Source organism: Myotis brandtii, unplaced genomic scaffold, assembly GCF_000412655.1.
Source record: "Myotis brandtii unplaced genomic scaffold, ASM41265v1 scaffold1071, whole genome shotgun sequence".
In the NCBI taxonomy this organism is placed as follows: Eukaryota; Metazoa; Chordata; class Mammalia; order Chiroptera; family Vespertilionidae; genus Myotis; species Myotis brandtii.
In genome coordinates, this window is record NW_005353634.1 from 622,867 (window position 1) to 631,947 (window position 9,081).

The window sequence follows — 9,081 nt, forward strand, 5'->3', positions numbered from 1 at the left end:
TAAGGACACATATGTAATACCTTAATCAGTAAAGAAAAAATAAAAATAAATAAATAAATATTATGAGCAAACTAGGCCTTTTAATCTTTCTGAAGCACAACCTATATTTTCCTTATTTGGTTCCATTGGAAGACACCACTGCCACATCCCAACAACTCTACTTGCCCAAATTAATTCCAATCTCAAGTCGTGGCCTTTCAAATGCACTAAACTTTCCCTGAATGGAACCCTAATGGTGGTAATTTTGCCCTCTCCATATTTCCATAGTAATTATCTTCTTCCTCACTTATGCCCTTGTACTATAGTCATTTATATATGTACTTGACTATTATATATATACTCTATGAAATTTTAAACTCCCTTGAGGTCAAGTCCTTCTTATCATCATATTTTACCTCTTTCTTTGTCTCAAATAGTTTTTGGTGCTTAGTGTAGTATGTGTCAAAATGAATTGCCTTCACAGAGTTATGGGAAGACTCAGGCTCATGACTCATTTACTGAGTGAGTGACTGAGATTGAACTGAGGGTGAAGAGCTTGCTGTTCTCAGCTTTTAATAGTGCCCTAGGGATACATTTGGAGAAAGACTTCCTCTTAGAGCAAAGTTTCTTATATGTCAAAAGGAAGAAAGGAAGTAAAAAAAAACACACAAAAAAAAAAACGAAGGTAAGAAGTTTGACTCAAAATTGAGGTCAGACCAAAGAGACAGTGCACCTTCTCAATTAAAGCTCAGACTTTCCACCAAACACCCCTTTTACCCTTTCTGACGAAAATCTTTGATGCACAACTTATTTCAGGAAAATAGTCCAACAAAGTAATTTAAAATTCCGGATTTAAAATATTAACTAGATATCATGAATATTTGTTATTCTTTGCTGAGAATCCGGATATAAGGAAATCAGCATGTTGAGAAAGAGTTTTGAAGTCCAAGGGGGATGATCTTGGCATGGACTTTCATGCAGTGACAGATCTGTCTCCCAGAAAAAATACTCTCTCCAAAAGGTTATAAGGGCATGAAGGGTGAGAAATACTTCATTGGGGAATTCTTCTAGAAAAAAAGGGCAAGTATATAGAGAAAGGGTGATGCTTATAAGTGTTGATAAACTATGAGATTAAGAACTATGCATCTGCTACTAGCTAGAATAATTTTAAACTACAATCCTCTGTTTCTAAAGTTAGAATCTAAAGATTATTATATATTTTAATAGTTTTAAAGGATATAATTTCCAGTTTATTTTTGTTGTTGTTATTATTGTTAATCCTCATTCAAGGATATTTTCCATTGATATTTTTAGAGAGAGTAGAAGGGAGTGTGTGGGGGGGAGTGGGAGAAAGAAAGAGAGAGACATTGATTGGTTGCTTCCCACACACGCCCACACCTGGGCCAGAGCTAGAATTGAACCTGAAAACCAGGTACATGCCCTTGATTGGGAATGGAACCCATATCCCTTCAGTATGCAGGCCAACACTCTAACCACTGAGCAGCAACACTGGCCAGGGCTATAATTCCCATTTTAAATACAACTGTTATATCACTTTTTAAAATGTATTCAAAAGGATTTAAATATAAGCTTCAAATGATGCAATTAGCCCACCATTCAGTTAAAATTATATGAACATAGTTTAATATTCAAAAATTGCTTTTTTTAATGAAATCAGATTTTCATCCCATTTTTCCTATAGATTTTTATCCTAATATATTTTTATGCTTGTTTTTTTAAAATATATTTTTACTGATTTCAGAGAGGAAGGGAGAGGGAAAGAGAGATAGAAATATCAATGAAAAGAGAGAAGCATTGATAGGCTGCCTCCTGCATGCCCTGCAACCCGGGCATATGCCCTGACCAGATTCGAACCATGACCTCCTGGTTCACAGGTCCATGCTCAATCACTGATTCACACCAGCCAGGCTGCTTCAGTGTTTTTATTGGACACCAACAGGTTTCTTTACAATAAAATATATAATTAAATATAAATGTACATTAACATTTCATATAACATTGGTTTTAAATGTCTACAGTTTTTTTTATGGAATTAGCTATGATAATAATTACTAACCAATTGTTCAAGGCAGCATTATAAGTCATTAGATAAAAATTTAAAAACATACAGAAATAAAAATTTTATTGGAAATGAATCTATGGACAAGATAAATGGGAGGAAGGCTTATGGTGCCTTGATTAAAGGCGCTTTTCTTTGGCACCTGAGGCTTTGCATCTCTGGGAATACAGCATGGAAGGCTTGGGGTGCAGAAAAGTATTACAGAAAAAGGTGATTGTCAAAGGGAGGTGGGAAAGCAGAATGGACATGATCCTTCATAGCAAGAATTTTCCCAGGAAAGAGGACATGTAGAAGTTGAGGATCGGGAAATCCATTTTCTTAATGGATCTTGTTTCACACACACTTATGTTCTCTCTTTATGTGCACTCAGGGCACTCCATTTAATGAGTATTTCAAGTTAACCAGAGCTTTAAAGATCTCTAACAAGAGAGCTTTCTTTCCCAAGTTGCCCAGCCCTGTTTAGGAAAAAAAAAAGTCTGTGTTTTGTGCAATAGACTCCTTGGCACAGAATGTACATGTCATCTGTTATTTTAAAAGGGCCATTAAGGGCTGTTTTTAATTTAAGGAAATAATTAGAGGTGGGACTCCATTCCTCCTTTTTATAATTTTTGTATTCTTTCTCTTACGTGACAACATGACTTTATTAAAAGGATTCTGTTGAAAATCCAATCAGGTTCTGTGCAAAAGACTTGAGCACACGGAGCAAACGGGGCTGGTGTTTACTACGAGAATACTGTTACAGCAGCACAGTAGAAGTCTGTTCAAAAGCAGGGAGAGGAGTGAAGGCAGGAAGAAGGGGTGGGGTTGGGATGTGAGTAGAGTCAGGGATCAGAAAGGTTTTAGTATAATATAAACAAGTTCTGAAGGAAGGCCCACAGGATTATATACTTAAGTGTCAAACCACTAGCTGTGAAATGGTTAAGGAGAAACATTACTTCTTTTAAAGCAAAAAAAATAAATATGTAAAATAATGAAGAATTTTAGATTACAGGTAGCCATCGAAAGCTAAAAATGTTATTAAGTATAGAAGGCAAAGGATCTCAGGTTTTAGGAATAACATTCAGGGTGAGGCAATATTGTCAAAACCTATACTAAATTGATTTAACAAAAACTTTAATTTTTGCATGATTATGTTAAATCCTGTTTTAGTAACATGGCGAAGAAAACATATTCCAGACAGAAGAGCAGCATAATAAATGTAAGAGGCTGCTGTTGACATTAGAACTAATGCATTCCACACTAGGAAAAGGGGAAAAAAAGAAGCAAAAACAGAAAGTATTGAGCAAGGTATGAATCACATCCTGTTCTCATAGATTTTGTGGTTGTATGTGATTTACAAATTTGGTTATGGGAATCAGCCACCAGAAGTTTGTATAAATGTTTTCTGACTGAACTGTGCAGAACCAAAAAGGACAAACAGTTTCAAGTACAGGAAATTGCTACATCTTCGGAGTAAAACTCTGGCATTTACTTAAATTCATGTTCTAAATGTCAAATTTAACACCAAAGTTTAGCTGTATTTAGACACTGTCAGTACAGAGCCCACTCCCTGGAGGAACACCTAACACACATCTTTTTAATAAATAAATGAACTAATGAATGAATGTATGAATAGTCAATGACCTGTCTTCTCCCCCCAAAATTCCCATAAACTGCCTATAGAAACAATTACATAATACTTTGAGATCTGTGAAACCCTGCTTCTATAATATTAACTTTAGAACAGATTTATTACACCCTTAAATGTAGTGATTTTAAATTTTTACTTTAATTCATTTTTGTAGTTCTTTCACTTTGTCATCACACATATTCCTAATCTAATATAGTTATTATTTAACCACTCCCCAAACACTGATTCTAAGTTAAAACCACAAAATTTTATTTTGAAAGGACAAGTTAAACTAAAGAACTGAGTTTTTAATTGATTTGAAAATACCTATGAGTAACAGAGTTGAAAATAATTGGCAGTAAATGGAATTGCATCTCTTTGAATTGACTTATTTCAGACTACATAAATTCGGCTTCTCTGAAAAATCAGATGTCAAGATGGGATCAGATATTGAAGATTTATTGGGGAAAACACCTGTTCAGGATAAAGGTGAGAGAACTGGGGAGTTCCAAGAGAACCTTCAGATCAAGATGCTGAGGTCTGAAGCTATTAAGAAGAGGGAGAAGGAAGAAGGATTGGGTAGGAAGAGTTACACTGCAGAGTACTTCCCAGACAGATATGGACAAGAGGGGGTGAGTGGGAGAGGTGGTGGGAGGGGGTGGTTAACAGTAATACCTTCATCACCTTCACTGATTGGCTGTGAACAGCCCTGTGATCCAGTAAGGAAGCTCTACTCTTTCCATGGCTGTAGCAAATCTGGGATAGAGATATTTTTCAGCTTTTAATGTTTCTCATTTCAATTTCTATTGGTCCAGGGTATCTCTACTCCTCTATTCATTTAGGTAGCTAACACAGCCCAGCAAATCTCAGAAATAAGAGGACTCCCATTCTTTTTATCACCCCCTCCTTCAAAAGCCATGGATAGAAAATGAGCATATGTGGGCCATCACAAAGTGTACTCACCAAATTAAAGTTTAAACCAAACAAAAAATTAATTTATGAAGGAAGCAAGGAATGTACATGTTCTCAAATACTAAGAACTTATCATTTAGCATCTGGTTAGCACCTGACCTACATGCTTGTTTGTGTCCATCCTTTCTTCATCTTCCCATTTATTGTCTATTTGCTCATTGTCTCTCTTCTAGTCATCAAAAGGGTCTGGATTATATTTAGTGTTTTATGACCAGGCCTATTACAATGTTTAGCACACCATGTGTTTTTCATATTTGCTGATATAAAAAACTAGAGGCCCGGTGCAAAAAAATTTGTGCACTCCGGGGGGTGGGGAGGGGGGTACCCCAGCCCGGCCTGTGCCCTCTCGCAGTCTGGGACCCCTCGGGAGATAACGACCTGTTGGCTTAGGCCTGCTCCCGGGTGGCAGAGGGCAGGCCCAATCCCTAAGTGCAGCCCCTGGTCAGGCTCAGAGCAGGGCCGATTGGGGAGTTGGGGCACCGCCCCCTGTCATGCACAGAGCAGGGCGGATCGGGAGGTTGCAATGCCTCCCTCAGTCATGCTCAGGGTAGGGCCGATTGGGGGGTTGGGGCACCGCCCCCTGTCACACTCAAGGCAGGGTCGATGGGGAGGTTTCGGCGCCACCCCCTGTCACGCACAGAGCAGGGCTGATCAGGGGGGTTGGGGCACTGCCCCCTGTCACACACAGAGCAGGGCGGATCAGGGGGTTGGGGCGCTGCACCCTGTCACACTCAGGGCAGGGCCAATGGGGAGGTTATGGCTCTACCCTGTCACACACAGAGCAAGGCCCGTGGAGGGGGGTTGGGGCGCCACCCTCTATCACCCACAGAGCAGGGCCGATCAGGGGGTTGGGGCGCCACCACTGTCACACTCGGGGCAGGGCCGATGGAGAGGTTATGGCTCTACCATGTCACACACAGAGCAGGGCCGATCAGGGGGTTGGGGCGCCACCACTGTCACACTCGGGGCAGGGCCGATGGAGAGGTTATGGCTCTACCATGTCACACACAGAGCAGGGCCGATCAGGGGGTTGGGGCGCCACCACTGTCACACTCGGGGCAGGGCCGATGGAGAGGTTATGGCTCTACCATGTCACACACAGAGCAGGGCCGATCAGGGGATTGAGGAGCTCCCCCCTGTCACTCACAGAGCAAGGCCCGTGGAGGGGGGTTGGGGCGCCACCCTCTATCACCCACAGAGCAGGGCCGATCAGGGGGTTGGGGCGCCACCACTGTCACACTCGGGGCAGGGCCGATGGAGAGGTTATGGCTCTACCATGTCACACACAGAGCAGGGCCGATCAGGGGATTGAGGAGCTCCCCCCTGTCACTCACAGAGCAAGGCCCGTGGAGGGGGGTTGGGGCGCCACCCTCTATCACCCACAGAGCAGGGCCGATCAGGGGGTTGGGGCGCCACCACTGTCACACTCGGGGCAGGGCCGATGGAGAGGTTATGGCTCTACCATGTCACACACAGAGCAGGGCCGATCAGGGGATTGAGGAGCTCCCCCCTGTCACTCACAGAGTAGGGCCGATAGGGGAGTTGGGGCACCGCCCCCTGTCACACTCATTAATTTGCAGGATATGCTGATTAGCCAATGGGAAGGGTAGCGGTCGTACGCTAATTACCATGTTTCTCTTTTATTAGTGTAGATGAGGACTCAATTAAGGGTGCTATATCCTCTGTGGTTTAAAAAACAGTAAACCCAGGAGGGCTTGCTCAATCACTTGCTTATTCAAAACATGCAGAGGGGTGAAAAGCAATTTTAATATCAATCCAAATAAAACTGTTATTTCTCTCAAATAGATAATAATCTCATATTTTCAGTAATAAATCTACCTTAAAGATTTGGAAGCAGCCTAAGTGCCCATCAGTAGATGAGTGGATTAAAAAACTATGGTACATCTACACAATGGACTACTACACTGCGGTAAAAAAGAAGGAGTTCTTACCATTTGCAACAGCATGGATGGAACTGGAGAACATTATGCTAAGTGAAATAAGCCAGTCAGAGAAAGATAAATATCACATGATCTCACTAATTTTGGAATATAATGAACAACATAAACTGATGAACAAAAACAGATCCAGAGATAGAGAAACACTGATCAGACCGTCAAACCTCAGAGGAAAGGTAGGGGAGTGTGGGGGTAAAGGGGAGAGATCAACCAAAGGACTTATATGCATGCATATAGGCCTAACCAATGGACACAGACAACAGGGGTGGTGAGGGCATGAGTGGGGGGGATGGGGAGGTAATGTGGGGATAAGGACACATGTATAATAACTTGATCAATAAAGAAATTTAAAAAGAGTCTTAGGATTGTCCAATATTTAGGATATCTGAACCACTGTTTGTAATTTATGACAGCAGAATATGAAGAATAGAGCACAATAGTAATTATGGCAAAAATAAATATAATAGCTTAACGTATAGTTTATGAGGTATACTTTTAAGCACATGTAACATATGCTAACATGTATATATGTGGCACACAGATGAACTCTAGGAATCTAGAGATAAACATTGTAAAGTCCTGATCACATGGTTCAAGATTTGAAATACCGAGGAGAAACTGCTGAAAGCTGTGGAAAGAAACAAACACAACTGAGAAAAGTTGAGAACAGAGTTGATGTCCAGCGGGCTATACAGGTTAGTTTCTGTGCAGAAAGAATGTCAAGCTTTAAACCTCCATGGGAAGTTATTCAGAAACAGGCATGGTTTTTCCCAAATGAGTTGTGTGTGTTTTTTTCTCTAAGCTAATACCAGCTACAGTTCTCCTTTGTCATTGTTCACATTTCTTGCTTTTTTTTCCTTTTTATATGTGGATTCTAGAGATGGAAGCACATGAATATATTTTAAAGTCTTAAGTATTGATGAATATCAAATAGCATTGTGCATTAATAACAGGTAAATAGTCTGATACTTGGTCAGAATAGATAGTTATATGTTAAAAACAAACAGAAAGTCCAGAAACAGAGATAAATATTTATAGCAATATAAGAAAGAACAAAGGTGGTATTTTAGCTTGGTATACAAAGAATGGATTCTTTAGAAATACCATCCACTCAAGAAAATTTTTGTACCTTAACTTTATACTAAAATGAACTTCTACTGGCTTAAGTTTTAATTTTAGAAAGCTTTACTGAAGTAGTACATGCACATGATGAAAAAGAAGTAACTCGAGATTACAATGGGAATAAACAGTTTTAGCCATATTTTTCACTCATTCTTAAACTGTCCTGTTTTAAAAACTTCTGTGGGTTAACTATTATAACTTCAATTCATATACTCCCCTATTCTTGACTTATCAGCTTTGTCATAATATGTAAACATACACTATGAAATATGAAGATCGCATTCTAGGTCAAATCCGTTTTTACTTCAGCAGCTATTATCCACTTTCCATTCAACCAAAATTTGTTGACATCTAACACATTGATAAAAGTAGCATGCTCAAAGTGAATTTTGAGAGCTGTGGGCAAAATGTGTGTGTTTAGTGTTTTGACCTAAGCTGAGAACCTAGAGTTAAAAATTCAAATTAAAAATTAAGTATTGCCTGGCCTGTGTTGCTCAGTAGTTGAGTGTCAACCCATGAACCAGGAGATCACGGTTCGATTCCTGGTCAGGGCACATGCTAGAGTTGCAGGCTTGATCCCCAATAGGGGGCAAGCAGGGGATAGCTTATCAGTGATTCTCTCTCATCATTGATGTTTCTGTTTCTCTCTCCCTCTCCCTTGCTCTCTGAAATCAATAAAAAAATAAGAATTAAAAGAAGAATACTACATATGAATATAATTTGGAAAGAGTAGCTTTTTAAAACAAGAAACCAAAGGGAAAAATTTTATAGATAGCCCTAGCTGGTTTGAGTAAACAAGAAACCAAAGGGTCCCAGGTGCGATTCGGTCAAGGGTATGTACCTTGGTTGCAGGCTCCTCCCTGGCCCTGGGCCCTGAGCCCAGGTCAGGGCTGTGCAGGAGCCAACCAATCAATGAGTTTCTCTCACATTGATGGTTCTCTCTGTCTTTCCCTCTCTCTCATCTACTCTCCCTAAAAATCAATGGAAAAATATCCTTAGGTGAAGATTAACAAAAAAATTTAAAAAATTATAGATAGATATGACATAGATGATAGATAGGACTCAAGAATAAATATGTTACTAATTTTTTTAAAAGGATCAGAAACATCAAAAGAAAAACAGTTAACTGGGAAAAATTATGTGCCACATACATAACAAGGATTAATGTTCTTCTTGTATAAAGAGGTATTAATCTACACTAATAAAAGAGAAACATGGTAATTGGCGTACGACCGCTACCCTTTTCATTGGCTAATCAGTGAGTATATGCAAATTAACTGTCAGCCAAGATGGTGGCCGGCAGCCAGGCACTGAAGCGAGCAGGGAGGCTTGCTTGCTGCAGACTCCAACGTTCCCCGCCT